This window comes from Choloepus didactylus, chromosome 5, assembly GCF_015220235.1.
Source record: "Choloepus didactylus isolate mChoDid1 chromosome 5, mChoDid1.pri, whole genome shotgun sequence".
Lineage (NCBI taxonomy): Eukaryota > Metazoa > Chordata > Mammalia > Pilosa > Megalonychidae > Choloepus > Choloepus didactylus.
The window spans coordinates 100,511,282-100,531,239 of NC_051311.1; positions in this window are offsets into that span (position 1 = coordinate 100,511,282).

Sequence of the window (19,958 nt, forward strand, 5' to 3'; positions counted from 1 at the left end):
TGGATAGAGTAGAAAATGATTTTTTAAACATAATATGTTTAGTTTGGTTTTGGTTATTTACCTACAAATGTATAGTTTTACAATTATATCCTGCTTTCAAAGGTAGGCATATAAATATAAGCCTACCTTGCTCTGGAATAAATACAAATATTAACTATTTACCCCCCACATTTTATATTGCAAGATTTCCAAAACAACCTTAGACTGCTTTAATGTGCTTGGCACCCTCTTCAGTTAAGATCAACAATCTGATTTTTGGGAATAAAAATATAATTTGTGGTACAATTGCCGTGATGACACTTAAAGGAGACTTTTTTTAATTTCTTGGACCTAAAGGCACTATTTAACAATCCACATAGAAGACAAAATGTGACTTCCTTTACAAAAATATGGAGCCGGTTATTAATTCCTTTCTAAATTAGTTCTGAAAGAAGACCTCAATTGACACTCTCCAAATTTGAGGTTTATGGAAAGGTCCTGCTCTGTGGCATGTAGAACTAGAAGCAGATACTCTAATTGCATTCTGATAGGGCTATTTATGGTTTATTTTTCAAAGTACATTATTTTTATCTACTTTACTGCCATATCTCCATCTGCTAAAAGGGAATCATAACAATACTTAGAACATGGGTTGTTGTGAGGGTTATAAATTGCTTTGTAGTGTGTAGCACATGGTAAGTGCTCAGGAAATGTTACTTATTTTTAGGACTTGGAGTCCTTGTTGTCATGACACTAAAATAGCAAATTATTGACTTTAAAATCAATCAAACCTCAGTGGAAAGCTTATGAAAACATGATGATTAAATATCTTTAAGTATCGGGATTGTTTTCCTCCAGGGCTTCCATCTAACTGCAAATCATTCTCTAGTCTCTATATAAGAACACCTTAAAATTCTCAAAGGTATATGTAAATGTTATTATCATAAGCAATAAATTGTTAATATTCTCCAACAGAATCAAGTCCTCAATAGCTTATAAGATAGCCAATCAGTAAAATGCAAAATCTCAGGATTTTGACAAGTGGATATAAATAATTTACAACTAAAGAACAAATCAAAATTATTTGATACTCAATACACAAAAGCACACACACACATGAAACTATATGATGATTTTGAAAAGTAGGAAAAGTATTACAAATGATTAAAATTCTCATTTTAAAAGACTAAAAGAGGAAGTCAGAAATACATTATGGTAAATTGACAAATACACATTAATCACTACTTGGTTTTGTATCTGCTTTGCACATTGCAAAATACTGCTCCATTTCGGTATCTAAATTCTTGATCTCTCTTTTTTCCTCCACCCTACACAAGGGGAATTGCTGTTTCTCCAGTTTCCGCTCTCTCTTGTCTAACTAGAACTTGCCCAAGACAGACGTCTGATTCCTCCTTTAAAGCTTCCTCTCTTTCACTCCTCATATCTGTTCTATCTGAAGTCCTGGTGATTCTACTTCAAACTGTTAATTAAATGGATCCACTTTTCTGTCTACGCTACCATCATTTTTGGCCTGGACCCTCTATTTGGTCTCTCCTTCTCTCTTCTTAACCCCTTTAATACAGTCCTTCCTCACAAAAGGACAAAAAAAAAAAAAAAAAAAAAAAAATTAAAAAAAAATTAACATTTTTCTGCTTAAATGCTTAAAATCATTTGATCATTTCCTATTGCCCATAAATAAAATGACTGTTCCTTGCCATTGTTATCTCCTCCCAGATCCATTTCATCTTTTACTCTATTCAAGCCAAATTGGCTTGCTTTCTTTTCCTAGAACTGTCCAAAGGCTTTCCTTTCTCAGAGCTTTATTTAGCATCTGCTCTTCTCTTTGCCTGGAAGGATTTTCTCCCAACCATGCCTCAGGAATAGCAATTTAAATAATTAATGTTTCAGTTTAAAAGTCAGAGCTTTAGAGAAGACTGTCCTAACCAAACAATATAAATTTTATACTTTTTGTTATTCAGTTTTGTAGCAGTCTATTTATATTTCTTTCTTAGCACCTAGATATTTTATTTTTCTTGTTTTTTATGAAATTGGTCAAATAAATAGAAATGTACAGAGAATAGTAAAGTATACAAGGTATACACCAGAATGATATAATGAATCATGTATATTCTGCCCAATATTCTTTGAATACATTGTGATATAAATAAAATATTAGCAGTATCAAAATATTACTAATACATTCTTAGACAATGTTGTACTTTGTTTCACACCTTCCAGCAATACACAGTTATATTCCTTTTCTCCTAATACTTGTTAATGTTGCCAGCCAGATGAGTAGGAGATGGAATCTCCTAGTTTTAATTTGTTTCTTGCTGATTGCCAGTTTTGTAAGAAACTTTTCCCCATGGTCACTGGCTATTCAAATTTCCTTATATTTCTTCTGTGATTTGCTTTCATAGCATTCATTACTCTGCTTTTTGAGTTGTACTCTTTTTTTAATTGATTTGTGGAAATTTTTTGTATGTTCATATAAAACAATTTATGTTGTAAATTTAATATATGATGTATATTTGACATTTTGTAATATATTTTGTAAAATATTTTCTCCTATTCTTTCATTTTGTTTTTCAGTGTCTTTTCAGAAACTTTTAGTTCTAGCATAATGAAAGTATCATTTTTTCTAAATTTTATGAATTTTATTTTGGTGTCTTTTAAATACTCCTTCCCTACCTGACATCATTAAAATTCTTATACCTTAAAACTGTATTTGATATTCTTGCCCTGTAGTCATCCATATGAAATTCATCATTCCTTGACAAAATCCATGAAAATGCTGTAAAGGATGTTGGTTAGGATTTATATTATATTTGTAAAAACTTAGGGGAATATTGCCATGTTTTCCATCTGAAAACATATCTTATTTCTTCATTTCTTTAGATTTTTGTCTTATATATTGCTATAAAATTTTCTAATGCACTCCATAAAAGCCTTGCACATCTTTCGATAGATTTAGTCCTAATAGGGTTTTGCTGTTGGCGGTGTTGTTTTTATCTATTGTTGACGGTTTATTTTCCTTTCTGCCCATGTTATTTATATGTGTGTGTATGTTTGTACATACAAACATACATATGTATTTATTCCACTACATAGGAATCTATCTCATTTTCCTGATTATTTGATAGTCTTATTTCCATAAGCCATAGTGAATTCTCGTATCATTCCTAATAAATTTTCAGCAGATATTTTAGGATGTTGTTTGCAGAAAACATCTGTAAAAAATGAATTTTTCTGTCCAATTCTTACATGTCTTAATTATTTTCTTGCCTTATTGCTTTGTTTAAAGACTTCAGGATAATGTTGAATGGTAAGGGTGATGTTATGAGAATACTTATACATTTTCATATTAAGTCCCAAGTTTCTTTATATTATTAATAGACACTCTTTATTAAGTTTATAATATTTGTTTCTCTTATTTCTTTGCTAACAAGATTGAATTGGGACGGTGGAATAGGGAGTTCTAGAATTTAGTCCATCCTCCAGGACAGCTAGTAAATAGTCAGGGACTGTCTGAAACAACTGTTTAGGAGGCTTTGGAGACCAGATGCACATTGCACACCAGCCAGGAATGAGTGGAAGAATGAGACTGATAAATCATGGTAAAGAGCTATAAGTAAATCTTTCCATGCTGTGGAGCTGGTGCCCCTCCCTGACTGGCATGGAAGGTTGACTCAAGTGTCACTCCTGAGAAGGAAGCAAAAGCCCTCTCTCCTAGGAGCAGAGGGAGAGGAACTTGGCCAGGCACCAGTTGCGGCTTTTGATTAATGAATTCAGACTGCTGGATACCAGCTCTGAGCACAGATAGATTTACAATGCAGCCAAGAAAGAAAGAAACTGGGAGTTCTGTTTCAGCCCCACTCCACATGGGGGGAAGCAGGGTGGACAGAAAGACAGAGGCTTCTAGGGGTGGCTGAGCTCAGTTTGCTAAAGGATGGCTCTGCCCCAAGAAAAGGAAGAGATAAGGCTGGGTATTGACTCTGGCTCTTGATTGGTGAACCAAGGGAGCTGGAGTCCAGCCCTGAGAACAGTACTTTTTTTTAAAGCAGCCCATTAAAAAAACCAGCTGACAATCTCTGCTTTCAGTCCTGCCCCAGGAAGGAGCAGAAGCAAGGTTGACAGAGAAGCACACTAACCCCTCAGGCAGTGGAGACAGGTTGCTGAAGGGTGGCTATTCTCCAAGAAAAGGGGTGGGGGAGTGGTGGGCACAGCATAAGTGGCAGCTGTCATTTAGAGAATTTAGATCCAAGGGGCTGGGATATCAGCAACAGTTTCAACCTACAAGAAAATGGAGCCCAGCCTTGGTAACAAAAAGTCACCAGGAGGAGTTGAAGTGGGGCTGCTTCAGAGTCCCTGTGACTTTTCTGGCTGGTGGGGGATGAGGTGCTGAAGAGTGGTTCTTCCCCAAGAAGGGGGGTGGGGTGAATCCCAGTGCTAGCAGTGGCTGTTATTTAAAGAATTTAGAGCAGAGGGGCTAAGAAAACAGAAACAGTTTCAAGTAGCTTTCCCTCAGCCTCCAACTCAACCATGTCGCTGGGGGTGTTGGGTCACTGAGAATTACAGGCACAGTACCACTTTAGGCCTGTGGGGAGCAAAGGACTGAAGAGTGCCATGTGCCAGCAAGGGCAGGAAAAGCACAGAATCAGGAGGCTTCACAAGAAAGACTGGCACCCTGCTGGATCTCATCCCCAGGGAACCTTAGTACTGATCTACATCCCCTTTGTGAGTCCTTGACCTATCTTCTCTGAGAAAAACTGACTGGAGTATGTCCTCTTCAAGGGGACTCTCTTCACAGAATCAGCCCTCCAGGTAAATTCAATAGAGATAATGAAAAGAGGGCTAAAAACATACAGAGGCAAATCAGAAACAAACAGAACAGAACAACATTCCCTGAGGAACAAGAGGGAAGAAAAAATTTTAAATTTTAACCTGGGGTTGAAATGATTGCACAAATAGGACAATCTAAAAAATCATTCTATATATACAAGGCAAGAATCAGACAAATAGGAGCCAAAAAAACTCTGATCAGTTAAACGCAAGCTATGCCAGAGGTCTAGAGTAAGTTGAAACAAGTGTCAAAGAAGAGTTAGATCACAAAGCCAACCAACAAGAAAACCTTATGCAAAAGAGAGAAAAGACCTCCAGAATAAACTCATCAAGAAAATCAGATGCCTAGACACCATTAAAAAATAGCACAAGTCACAATAAGAAACATGAAGGTATGGCTAAGTCAAAGGAACAAAATGAAACTTCAAGTGAGATACAGGAGTTGAAACAACTGATTAAGGATGTTCAAATAAATCTTCTAAATCAATTCAATGAGAGGAAGTAAAACATGGCAAAATAAATGAAGGCTATAAAGAAGATACTGGTCAAGCATAAAGAGGAACTCAGAAGCACGCAAAAAAATAACAAAACTTATGAGAATGAAAGGCACAATTGAAGAGATAAAAAATTAAAATGGAGACATACAATAGATTTGAAGAGGCAGAAGGAAGGATCAGCAAACTAGAGGATAAGACATCTGAAATCTTACACACAAAAGAATAGATAGGGAAAAGAATAGAAAATTTTGAGCAGGGTCTCAGGGAATTAAATAACAGCATGAAGCACATGAGTATACATGGCATGGCTATCCCAGAAGGAGAAGAGAGGGGAAAAGGGGCAGAAAGAATGAGGAAATATATGCTGAAAATTTCCCAACTCTTACAAAAGACATCAAATTACAGGTTCAAGAAGTATAACCCAAACAGAATAGATCCAAATAGACATACTTCAAGACACTTGCTAATCAGATCATCAAATGTCAAAGATAAAGAGAGAATTCTAAAAGCAGCAAGAGAAAAGCAATCCATCACATACAAGGGAAGCTAAGAATTTGTCAGCAGAAACCATGGAGGTGAGAAAGAAGTGGTATGACATATTTAAGATATTGAAAGAGAAAAATTTCCAGCCAAGAATTCTATATCTGGCAAAACTGTCCTTCAACAATGAGGAAGAGTTTAAAAGATTTACAGGTAAACCAAAACAGAGAGTTTGTGAACAAGATGCCTGCTCTACAAGAAATACTAAAGGGAATGCTAGAGGTGTATAGGAAAAGACAGGAGAGAGAGATTTAGATGACAGTGTAGAAATGAAGATTAATCAGTAAGGGCAACTAAAAGAATGAAAAGAGAAAATATAAGGTATGACATATAAAATTCAAAGGGCAAAATGTTTGAAGAAATACTGCCTTTACATTAATAACATTGAATGTTACTGGATTAAATTCCCCAATCAAAAGACATATACTGAGCAAATGGATGAAATAAAACAGGATCCATCTATTGGTTATCTAAGAGTCTCACTTTAGACCCAAGGACACAAATACGCTGAAAAGAAAGGCTGGAAAAAGATATTTCACACAAATGGCAACCAGAAAAGAGTGGGGGTAGCACTATTAATATTGGGCAAAATAGATGTTAAATGTAAAAGAAAAAAAGAAAGACACTATGTATTAATAAAATGGGCAATCCACCAAGAAGAAATAACAATCATAATGCAAGAGACAAACATGAGCAAACTCTGAAGAGAGAAATAGACATCTCTACAATAATAGTTTGAAGCATCAATACAATACCCTCATCAATGGATAGAATATCTAGACAGAGGATCAATAAGGTAACAGAGCCCTTGAATTAAATGATAAATGAACTAGACTTAACAGACATTTGCAAACATTGCACCCCACAACAGCAGGATGTACATTCTTCTAAAGTGTTCATGGATCATTCTCAAGGATAGACCACATGTTAGGTAACAAATCATGTCTCAATAAATTTAAAAATATTGAAATTATATGCAACACTTTCTCTGATCATCATGGAATGAAGCTGGAAATCAATAACAGGTGGAGGACTGGAAAATTCACAAATATATGGAGGCTAAACAACACACCCTTAAACAACCAGTGGGTCAAAGAAGAAGTTACAAAAGAAATCAGCAAATATTTTGAGGCAAAAGAAAATGAGAACAACAGAACATCAAAACTTATGGGAGGCAGCAAAAGTGGTGCTGAGAGGGAAATTCATTTCCCTAAACACCTATACTGAAAAAGAAGAAAGAACTAAAATGGAGGACTTAACTGCACATGAGGAACTAGAAAAAGAACAAACTAACCCCAAACAAAATAGTAGGAAAGAAAACACAAAGATTAGAACAGAAATAAATGAAATTGAGAACAAATAAATAATAGAGACAATCAACAAAACCAGAAGTTGGTTCTTTGAGAAAGTTGATAAAATTGACTGACAAAGAAAAAAAGAGAAAGGATGCAAATAAATAAAATCAGAAATGAGAGGGGGTACATTATTACTGAACAAATGTAAGAGGATACTACAAGCAAATGTATACCAACAAACTAGACAACTCAGATGAAATGGACTACTCCCTAGAAATACCTAAACAACTAACCCTGACTTGAGAAGAAACAGAAGACCTCAACAAACAAATCTGAAGTAAAGAGATGGAATCAGTCATCAAAAAACTCCCAAGAAAGAACAGTCCAGGACTAGATGTCTTCTCATGTGAATTCTAGCAAGTATTCCAGGAAGAATTAATACCAATAAATTAATACCAATCCTGCTCAAACTCTTCCAAAAAATTGAAGTCTATGAATTCAACATCACCCTAATAACAAAGTCAGACAAAGATATTACAAGAAGAAAAAAATTATAGACCAATCTAATGAATATTGATGCAAAAATCCCCAACAAAATATTTGCAAATCAAAACCAGCAGCACATTAAAGTAATTATGAAATTATTATCAAGTGGGTTTTATACCAGGTATGCAAGGGTGATTCAACACAAGAAAATCAATTAATATAATATACCACATTATCAAATTGAATGGGAAAAACTACATGATCATCTTGATTGATTCCGAAAAGGCATTTGACAAATTCTACATCCTGTCTCAATAAAGCATACTGAAAGTAACAATAGAAGGAAACTTCCTCAATATGATAAAGGACATATATGAAAAACCCAAAGATAACATCATATTCAGTGGAGAAAGACTGAAAGCTTTCCCTCTAAGATCAGGAACAAGTCAAGGATAACCACTGTCACCATTGTTATTCAGCGTTGTGCTAGAAGTTCTAGCTAGAGAAACTAGGCAAGAAAAAGAAATAAAATGAAGAAGTTTGAAAGGAAGAACTAAAACATTCACTGTTTGTAAATGACATGATCCTATATGTAGAAAGCCCCCCAAATCAATTACAAAGCTCCTAGAGCTAATAAACAAGTTAAGAAAAGTGGCAGGATACAAGATCAACATGCAAAAATCAGTAGTATTTCTATACACTAGTAAAGAAAAATCTAAAGAGGAAATCAAAGAAAAAATTCCATTTAAAATAGCAACCAAATGAGTGGGGGCAAGATGGCAGCATAGAGAAGTGTGGAGTTTAGTTAGTCCACTGGAGCAACTAATAAACAACTAGGAAATCTGGAACAACTGCTGGGGGACAACCATGACTGTCTACACATTGTACACCAACCTAGATTGTGTGGAATGACTGAGATCGCAGCATAGAATCTGTAAATAAAAACTGTGGAACCACACTGGGAGCCCCCTCCCTCCATAGCAGGCTAAGCTGCAAGACCTCACTTTAGGAGAAAGCAGCATTCCCAGAGCCAGCAAATACAGCTCAGCCCAACACCAACTGGGGTTTTAATTAACAAATGTGGACAGCTGAATACAAGCTACAAATATAGACAAACCCCTAACAAGCAGCAAATAACCTGAGGATGCTCCCAGTGGAGAGGAGGTGGGGCTGATGGAGAGAGAAAAAAAAAAATAATTAAAAAAAGGAAAAAAAAATACAGAGACTTTTAGACACTGATTAGAGAGCCAGAAAGTGCCTGTGCCCCAGGAAAGGGAGCCCAGAAGAACAGATACTCTCTCTGGCTGATGGATGAAACTGGAGGGCCATGGACTGGCCCTGAAAAGGGGCTTTCTTTCCCTTTTTCTCTCTCTCAACCTGAGTGGCTCAGTGGAAAGAGCCCCAGTCATTTTCAGTTCGCAGCACTCTGACCCAGACAGGGGTGGAGTTAACAGAGTCAGAGAGACAAAGACATAATTCAAATGCAGAAGATGACTCCCCAGGGGGTGTATCTTCCCTAAGGGGAGGGAGGTGTGACCCAGTCCCAGTGCCTGCCTGCCCTTCAGAAGTCAGACCCCAGCACCTGGGGGAAAACAGTAAAAACAGAAACAACTTAACCTGAAAATTAAAGGGGCCACACCGCTTTACACCAGTGAGGAGTGACAGGCTGACAGACACCACATTAGGAAAAGCACAGTGGCTACAGGCATCACAGAAAGTCTGTCAATCTTCTAAGAAACATCCTCAGGGAAAATTGATACTGAATATTGCCCCCTTCTGAGACCTGAGCCCATTCTGGTTTGGGAAAATCTGATTGGGGTAATCAAGAAAACCAGATGACTAGACAACAGAAAACCACAAATCACACTAGGAAAAATGAAGATCTGGCCCAGTCAAAGGAACAAACTTACACTTCTACTGAGATACAGGAATTGAAACCACAAATGCTAGATCAATTCAACAAATTTAGGGAAGATGTGGCAAAATAGATGAAGGATATAAAGAAAACACTGGGCTAACATAAGGTATAAATCAAAAGTTTGAAAAAACAACTGGCAGAATCTGTGGAAATGAAAAGCACAACACAAGAGATGAAAAACACAATGGAGACATGCAACAGCAGATTTCAAGAGGCAGAAGAAAACATTCAGGAACTGGAGAACAAGAGACCTGAAATATTACACACAACAGAACAAATATAGAAAAGAATGGAAAAATATGAGCAACATCTCAGAGAATTGAATGATAACATGAAGCACATGAATGTATGTGTCATGGGTGTCCCAGAAGAAGAGAAAGGAAAAGGGGCAGAAGCAATAATAGAGGGAATAATCAATGAAAATTTCCCATCTCTTATGAAAGACATAAAATTACAGATCCAAGAGGCTCAATGTACCCCAAACAGAATAGATCTGAATAGACCTATGCCAAGACATGTAATAATCAGATTATCAAATGTCAAAGACAAAGAGAGAATCCTGAAAGCAGTAAGAGAAAAGTGATCCATCACGTACAAAGAATGCTTGATAAGATTATGTGTGGATTTCTCAGTACAAACCACAGAGGCAAGAAGGAAGTGGGGTGATATATTTAAGATAGAGAAAAAAACCACCAACCAAGAAATTCTATATCTGGCAAAAAAGTCCTTCAAATATGAGGGACAGTTTAAAATATCCTCTGACAAACAGACAATGACAGTTTGTGAACAAGGTACCTTCTCTACAGGAAATATTAAAGGGAGCACTACAGGCAGAAAGGAAAAGACAGGAGTGAGAGGTTTGGAACACAATTTTGGGTGATAGTAGCAAAGCAATGTAAGTACACTGAATAAAAATGACTAAATATGGTTGAGAGAGGAAGGTTAGGGGCATGTGGGACATCAGAAGGAAAGAGAGAAAATAAAGATTGGGACTGTATAACTCAGGGAAACCTAGAGTGTTCAACAATTGTGATAAAATGTACAAATATGTTTTTACATAAGGGAGAACAAATGAATGTCAACCTTGCAAGGGGTGGTATTGGGGAAAAATATAATCAATGCAAACTAGAGACTATAGTTAACAGAAACATTGTATTATGCTTCCTTTAATGTAATAAAGGCAATATACCAAAGGTAATTGCCTGTAAGAGGAGGGTATAAGGGAGGGGTATTTGATCCTCGGCATTGGTGATGTTGTCTGTCTCTTTTATTGTACTTAGTTTAATTCTATCTTCCTTTTGTTGCTTTTTAGCTGTTATTTTTTCCTTTCTTTTTCTTTTTCTTTTTCTTTTTCTTTTGTCTCTCTACCTTCTTTGACTCTTCCTCCTTCTTTGTGGAAGAAATAAAGATCTCCTTATAGAGATACTGGTGATGGTGGTGAACGCATAAATACATGATTATACAGGGAACCATTGACTATTTACTTAGGATGGAATGTCTGGTGTGTGAGCAAAACCATCTTAAAAAAAAACGGGTTGATGAAGAAACCTTGAGGGCACTATATTGAGTGAAATTAGTCAGACACAAAATGACAAATATTGTATGGTCTCACTGATATGAACTAATTATAATATGTAAACTCATAGACATGAAATATAGGTTACCAGTATACAGAATGAAGCTAAAGAATGGGGAACAGTTGCTTATTATGAGCAGAATGTTTAACTAAGTTGAACTTAAGTGTTTGGAAATGGACAGAGGTGAAGGTAGCACATTACTGTGAGAAAAACTAACAGTGCTGAATGGTGTGGGAATGTGGTGGAAAGGGGAAGCTCAGAGTCATTTATGTCACCAGTAGGAAAGCTGGAGGTTAAAAGATGGGAATGTATAAAACAGTGAATCTTGTGGTGGACAGGGTCTGTGAATAACTGTACAAATATTAGAAATCTCTTTCATGAACTAGAACAAATGTGTGACAGGATAATTAGAAGTTAATAACAGAGAGAATATAGCGGAAAATATACCTATTGCAACTTATCTACTACAGTTGGTAGTATTTTAACATTCTTTCATCAACAGTAACAAATATACTACACCAATACTGTGAACCAATAATGGAGGGGGGTGGTTAGGGGTATGGGAAGTTTTGAGTTTTCTTTTTTTTGTTTTTATTTCTTCTCTAGAGTAATGAAAATGTTCTAAAATTTTGAAAAAAAATTAATTGTGGTGATGGAAGCACAGCTGTGTGATGGTACCATGGGCTACTGATTGTGCACTTTGGATGATTTTATGAAATGTGAACCATCTCAATGAAATTGAATTTTAAAAAAAGCAACCAAAGAATCAAATATCTAGGGATAAATGTAATAAAGAATGTAAAGAACTTATACACATAAACTCCAAATTATGCTAACAGAAATCAAGGAAGACCTAAATAGAAGGAAGGACATACTGTGTTCATGGATTGGAAGTTGAAATACAGTCAAGATGTCAATTCTATACAAAATGATGTACAGATTCAACACAATATCAATCAAAATCCTAACAGTTTACTTTGTAGAAATAGAAAAACTAATAATCAAATTTATTTGTAAGGGCAAGTTGCCCCAAATAGCTAGAAACATCTTGAGAAAGAAAACTGAAGTTGGTGGTCTCACACTTCCTGACTTGAAAGCATATTACAAAGCTACAGTAGTCAAATAGCATGGTATTGGCATAAGGATAGATATACTGACCAGTCAAATAGAATTGAGTGTTCAGAAATAGACCTCCCCTCTATGACCAATTGATTTTTGCTTTGGTGGTCAATTCCACTCAACTGGGACAGAACTGCCTCTTCAACAAATGGTGCTGGGGGAACTGAATATCCATATTGAAAAGAATGAAAGAGGATCCCTATCTCACACCTCATAAAAAATTAACTCAAAATGGATCAAAGACCTAAACATAAGAGCTAAGGCCATAAAACCCTTAGAAGTACATGTCGGGAAATATCTTAAAGATCTTGTGGTAAGAGGTGGTTTCCTAGACCTTACATCTAAAACACAAGCAATGAAAGAAGAAATAGATAAATGGGATTTCCTCAAAATTGAATATTTTGTGTTTTAGAGGACTTCCTCAATGTTTTGGTTTGCTAAAGGCTGCTGGAATACAATATACCAGAAATGGGTTGGCTTTTTCAATGGGGATTTATTAGGTTGCAAATATACAGTTATAAGGCCATGAAAATGTCCAAATTAAAGCATCAGGACAAACATACCTTCTCAGAGGAAAGGCTGCTGGCATCAGGTTCCTGTCACATGGGACAGCACATGATGTCTGTTGGTCCTTCTCTCCTGGGCTCTGGTTTCAGTGGTTCTCTCTGAGCTCATCTGTGGACTTTTTTTCTCATAGGTTCTCCAGGGCAAACTCTGGATTTCATCTCTTAGCTTCTCTCTCCTGGTTCTCGTTTCAAAAGAAATATCTCCAAATGTCTTTGGGCATTTCTCTCTCAGCTTCTCTGATCTCTCTGAGATTCATCTGTCTTTTACGCTCTCAGAGAGGACTCCAGCAAGGGGATTAAGACCTACCTTGAATGGGCTGGGTCACATCTTCATGGAAGCAACCTAATCAAACATCCCACCAACAATAGGTCTGCACCCACAGGGATGGATTAAGAGAATATGGCCTTTTATGGGGTACATAATGGCTTCAAACAGCACACTCAAGAAAGTAAAAAGGCAGCCTAAACAACAGGAGAAAATATTTGGAAACCACCTATCTGATAAGGGTTTAACATCCAGAATATACAAAGAAATCCTATAACTCAACAACAAAAAGAAAACCAATCCAATTTAAAAATGGGCATAAGACATGGATAGACACCTTTCCAAACAGGAAATACAAATGGCTAAAAAGCATATGAAAAGATGCTCAACCTCTCTAGCTATTAGGGAAATGCAAATAAAAACCACAATGAAATACCATTTTCCACCAACTAGAATGGCCATTATCAAAACAAAACAGAACAGAAAACTAAAAGTGCTGGGGAGGATGTGGAGAAATAAGTACACTTACTCACTGTTGGTGGGAGTGTTGAATGGTGCAGCTGCTTTGGAAGGCAGTTTGGTGGTTCCTCAGGAAGCTAAGTATAGAATTGTCATATGATCTGATAATCCTGTTACTAGCTATATATTCGAAAGAACTGAAAGCAGGAACACAAATAGAAATTTGCACACCAATGTTTATAGTGGCATTATCCGCATTTGCTAATAGATGGCAACAGCCCAAATGTTTATCAACTCACGAGTGAATAAACAAACTATGGTATATACATACAATGGAGAAGCTTCAGCAGATGCACTATAAGAAAAGCACACAATTTAACATCACCTAGAAGTTATAGCACATAGGGAGGATGATCACAGGATTTTGTTGAAAGTAGGCAAATACCAAAATCAACATCTCAAAAAAAGATATGTATCTTCTTTTTAGTGTGCAGTAGAATGAATATGAATAATGAAATAATGAAATGAACAAGGAAAAGGAGAAATGGCAGATAACAATGAAAGGACCACACCTTTACACATCAGGAGATGTTAAGTGAAGAAGAATTATGTAACTCCTGTAGTCCTCATTATTCCATAGTCATTAAATAATGTTAGCAAGTACTCAGCCTACTATGTGTTGGATCATGTATTAGATGCTTTATCTACAGGAAATTATTTAAACCGTAAAGCAAATTTTTGACAATGGTGTCATTCTAAGAGTACATATGACTGAAATGAAACTCAGTGGGTTTAAGTGGTTTTCCCCAAATCATATAACAGTAAATGCAGAACAGTATTTCAACTCATTTTGTCTTGAAACCCATCCTGTTTCTAATCACTATCAATAATACTCTGAAATATAGAATTCTTTTTATAATAAATTACCCATTCAGGAAAATCAGGGGGAATATATTCTACTGATTCACTTATTTGTTCATTCAACAACTAGGCATTGATTTCTGCTCTGCTCTGGGCCATATGCTATGCTGCATGCTAGAGATAAAAGAGTGAGCAAGAGTGATCAAGTATTCAACCTCACAGAGATGTGAAGAAAAGCAATTTAATAGCTATAACAAAGTACAATATATTCTATGATAAGGGAAATATAAGATGTTAAGACAACAAATAGCAATGGTAGTAGTCAATTTAAGGGTTCCGGAAAAAATTGCCGGAGAAAATAAATCTGAGCTGAGATTTTAAATATAAAAAACAGTGAGCAAATAAATAATAGAAGAGTAGATGTGAAGAGGAAAGAGTGTGCTCAGATATGGTAAGATAAGATTAAGATAAGTGTGCTCGTAAGATAAGCCCTAGAGCTAGACACAGTTGGGAAATCCTAATATGTTTGTTATGTTCTCAACAGGAGAGGAAAATAGAAAAATAGGCAAAACCAGTCAAAATGATATTGCCCTCCTTGTAAAGGAGTTAGGATGTTTTTCTAATAGTAGCACAAATAATAGGTTTTTCGGAAGGAAACTGATAAGGTCAGATTTCTGTTGTACAAAGATCATTCTGTTGCAATGTGGAGAATGGAGTACAGCAAGGGTTGATGGAGGCCTTATTAAATTTCATGACTTGCATGCAGAAAGTGTCTCGGAAAGTGTTGTTGGTAATAACACCTGTTAGGGAGTAAAGGAGGCAGGTTTGGTCCAAGTAGACATTGAATTGCAATTTCCTTGCAGCAAAGCCCTCAGCCAATATTACAGGGAGCTCTGCAACTGGAGTGGTCCTTAAGAATTGTACCAAAACTGAGATTTTTTTTTACATTTACTAATGCTTCTCAGTATTTTTCCATCCTCTCTTGTCCCTTCAACTCCCCTCCCCATTCTTTCCTATCAATTAATTTTTTTTTAATTTAAAATACTTACAAACTTATAGGACAGTTGAAAACACAATAAAACACCAAACAGAGAAATCCAACATACCCCTACCCAGATATCCAGATCCACCAACTTTTAACACATTGCTACTTTTGCCATATTCTTCTATTGGTTGGTCAGTTTATCCATCTGTCTGTCTGTCTATTTATCTATCTATTTTCTAAACTTTTGAAAGTAGGTTTTATTCTTCATACTCCTTGAACATTTACTGTACATGGAAATCCTAAGACGAGGATATTCATTTGTGTATCCACCTGAAGTACTTTATCAAGTGCAAGAAATTTAACATTGATATAAAGCTTATAGACTTTATTCCAAGTTTTTCATATGTCCCAATAATGCCCTTTGGGCTTTTACTCTTCCTTTATTAGATCCAGTCCAGGATCATGTATTGCATGATCTGTCACCCTTAATTAACCTTAGCTAACCTAGACCTCTGCATGGTTTAGGTAGTGCACCTGGTTATTTACTTGGTATGGGAAAAGAAGTGGCCTGAGATGAGAATATATGTGGACTCATATGTGTATACAGACCCTGGTCACTATGACCTTTTCAGGCCAAGACTGCTGGACTTTTCCATTTACACTACAGTGTGGATGGTGTACCAGTTTGTATATATTATGCCCCCCAGAAAAAGCCATGTTCTTTGATACAATCTTGTGGGGGCAGACATATCAGTGGGGATTAAGTTGGAACATTTGGATTAGGTTGTTTCCATGGAAATGTGCCCCACCCAGCTGTGGGTGATAACTCTGACTGGATAGTTTCCATGGAGGTGTAGCCCTGCCCATTCAGCATGGGCCTTGATTAGTTTACTAGGGCAATGTATAAGCTCAGAAAGAAGGAGCAAACTTGCTACAGCCAAGAGGGACACTTTGAAGAATGCACAGAAGCTGAGAGAGTAGCTGCAGATGAGAGACAGTTTGAAGATGGCTGTTGAAAGTAGACTCTTGTTCTGGAGAAGCTCAGAGAGGACAAATACCCCAAGAGCAACTAAGGGTGACATTTTTGAGGAACTGCAGCCTAGAGAGGAACATCCTGGGAGAAAGCCATTTTGAAACCAGAACTTGGAGCAGAAGCCAGCCACGTGCCTTCCCAGCTAACAGGAGGTTTTCCGGATGCCATTGACAATCCTCCAGTGAAGGTACCCAATTGTTGGATACTTTATGGCCTTAAGATGTAACTTTTTAACCAAATAAATCCCCATTATAAAAGCCAATCCATTTCTGGTGTTTTGCATTCTGGCAGCATTAGCAAACTAGAACAGATGGGGTAATACTAAGGGAAGTCTTAGAAGATACAGCTCCACTGTATAATTGCCTCCTTACCTTCTTTTGATGATTAGGGTTATAGTCTCCCTGCTACAATAGTAATTCCTGGCAATGGAGCACATAGTAAATGGGTAGCAGTTGTAGCTTACTAACCTCTTGGTGTAAGTTTTACCCTTCCGAGAACCAGCTCCTCTAGATAGACACTGCTGGAGATGAGTTCCAGGAAGCACACACTCCCAAGTGGGAACCATGCACACTTCCAGCCCTTGGTTTCTGGACCCATGTATCCTACTTGTTGGAAACAGAGCACTATAAAATGGTCGACTTAGGAAGCTTGATGTATCCCGGATTACGGTGTTCAATTATTGCAAAGAAACTTTAACCTGGCACCTCAGCTGCACTTTCAAAAAGCTACTCTATTTAATACTTTATCAGCCCAACAGCTTCTGGGTAGTATGACCAGTAGATTCCATGAACATGTGGCCAATGCTATACTTTCTTTACTATCAAGTGGCTCCCTTGGTCTGATATGCTCTTATTGGCTGGCATAATATTCTGGTGAATCGAATGCTCTGTAAGCCCTTGGACAGGGGTGCTGGATGAGGCCCTACAGGCAGGAAAGGTAAACTTGTACCCAGAGTATGTGTCAATGTAAGACAAGATGTATCATTGTCTTTTATAGGGTTAAAGGGATCAAATGCAACCAACTTGTCATCAAGTGGCTGGCTTGTCTCTTCAGGTGATAGGGATGTATCAGAAACTCAACTGGATCTCTGTTGCTGGCAGGTTAACATTCAGCAGCATCAATAACTAAACCACCCTTGGTGGAAGGAAGCCAATGTTCTTGGGCCTACCATCGCCTCCACCCCTGCAAGTCTGGCTATTCTGTTCATGGGCACATTTTGCCAGCATGAGGGGGCTGATAGAGAAAAACTAGCAAAACTCCTAGTGTCTGGGGGAACGAGAGCCTCAGTCCTGTAGGGCAGCCCTGTGATGCATCACAGTATTCACTAAAGAATACTGGGAAAACTTTCTTGTGAAGTCGAAGTGCCTTCAGGCAATGGTAGATGACACGTTTCATCCCTAGACCTGTCCCTGATACTGGTTAACTATGTAAACATGTGCAATTGGTTGTATGTCTCAGCATCTCACTTTTCTCATATACTATAGTTCCTTTAAAAAACAAAAAACTTTAGGACTTCCCATTCATAGCATATTTTCAAGCATGTTTTTTTGTTTTTTGTTTCTTAAAATAGTGTACAAGATCAAAGGCTATAAATTTAACAGATTAAACTGAATTATACCTTGGGTGGGATATTGAACAAATGTGGACATATATTCAATTTTTTTTTTTTTTGCCTTTCTATGCTACGTCCTATATTTATTATTTATTTTTTTTCTGGCAATGCTATTTTGCTCATGTAGGTTATTCTTAATATATAACACACTTCAAAACAAGCTAAACTCCTCTGAATTTATGATTTTACAAAAAATATATAACATTCATTTGAACTAGCTTGATATATTTAAAACCATGCTAAATGAAATGCTTTATTTTTCTGGGACATCAATCAAAATGATGAGATAGGAATATTGTAATAATAATAAATGCCGATCATTTCCAAATGATGTCTATACAAAATTTTAAATTTACTGCTTTAGTATTAAGCATCTATAAAACTCTCCTCCTTTTCAAAGGTCAATTTCTTCTAGGGTACTGCGGGGTAGTGGTTTATTTTGTTTCCTTCCCATTTGGTCCACAGGAAGCCATACCTCAGTGTTTGTGCTAGATTCTGATGCTGGACCTTCTGGCAGCGACCCCTTGCTTCTCACCAGGCTGCTGGTAGCTATGGTGCCTCTCTCGTGTCTTCTTGACTCAGACAATGGGGTGATGGTCTGATGATGCATCAGGCTGTTTGTCCTTTCCACCCTGCTCAGTTATTGTCCATCCCTCCTCTCAGGTCTGCAGGAATGTATCAGATTTTTAGGTAACTCACTGGCATTACGACTTAGAAATGGGAAATGTAAATATGATACAAAATATCTCTTCTCTATAGCTCTGGTGTGAATGCACCTAGAAATTAAAGCTGCATAGAGGAACCCTGTTCCTTTGTGATAGCACCCCGTTTTCTAACTTAGATCTCATGTTTGTGTACCATCTTATGAAAGATGCCTCCTGCTTCATATTTCCATTATTCTGATGTCTATCTACCACTTAGTAATTTCAATTCTTTTTATTGTATTTTTTTTTTTTTCCTATAAGGACCTTTCTCATCCCTCCATTGGTGTCTATCCCCATGGTTGAATCATTCAGTTTAAAACAGAGGTCAGAAACCATGTTAAATGAAATGCTTTATTTTTCTGGGACATCAATCAAACTATGATGAAATAAACAACCAGAAACAACCTGGAGATGTATGTGGAGGCTAAAACAATTTTTGAATTAGTTTTCAAATTTTTGAATTAGTATTCAAATATTTAAATTTGGAGATGGTACATAAAAAGACAGTTCCTTGGTTTTGTTGATAAATGGAAAGATTTTATAACTCAGGCTCCATATTTCTACATTGAAAGAATTGGCAGAGGCTAGGGAATTGTTGTACCCTCTCAGAAAAAGAGTACTTTGTTCAGTTTGTCATAGAGCCACCAATCTCACTGGGTTGCATTCTTTCTGTTTTATTCATTTCTACTACAGTTGTCCTCTGATGCCATTAAGATTTTATTCTTTGGTTAGAGAAATGTTCTGGATGCAATCGGATGCAATCAGATGTTTAATCAAGCCCCCAGCCAGTCTAACTGTAAAGGCCTCTCCAAGTACAATTCACATAGAAATCTATGCATCAGCAAAAGCAGAAATTTTTTCTGTTTTTTAACTTATTGCCTAGAATGGCATTTCCCAAATGTTAGTAATATATGTACCACATTTGCCATTTTTGCAACGTCCAGGTAGTACTTATACTTTCTTCTACTTAAAAAAATCAGGGTTTCCTCAGGGGAAAGAAAAATTAGGTATTTTGAATGGAAGAAACCTGAGGGCCAAAACTGAGTCTTAGACAGCTGGGCATACTACAGGATAAAGATCAGGAAGTTTGCTTTCAAGTAATCTGGAAGAACTGCTGAACCAATGGGTTGGATTGCCTACAGTGGGTGAGTCCCAGAAAGCCCTGACAAAACCCCAGGCCATGGTGTGCTGATTCCTATGGTCCAGGCTGCACATGCTAT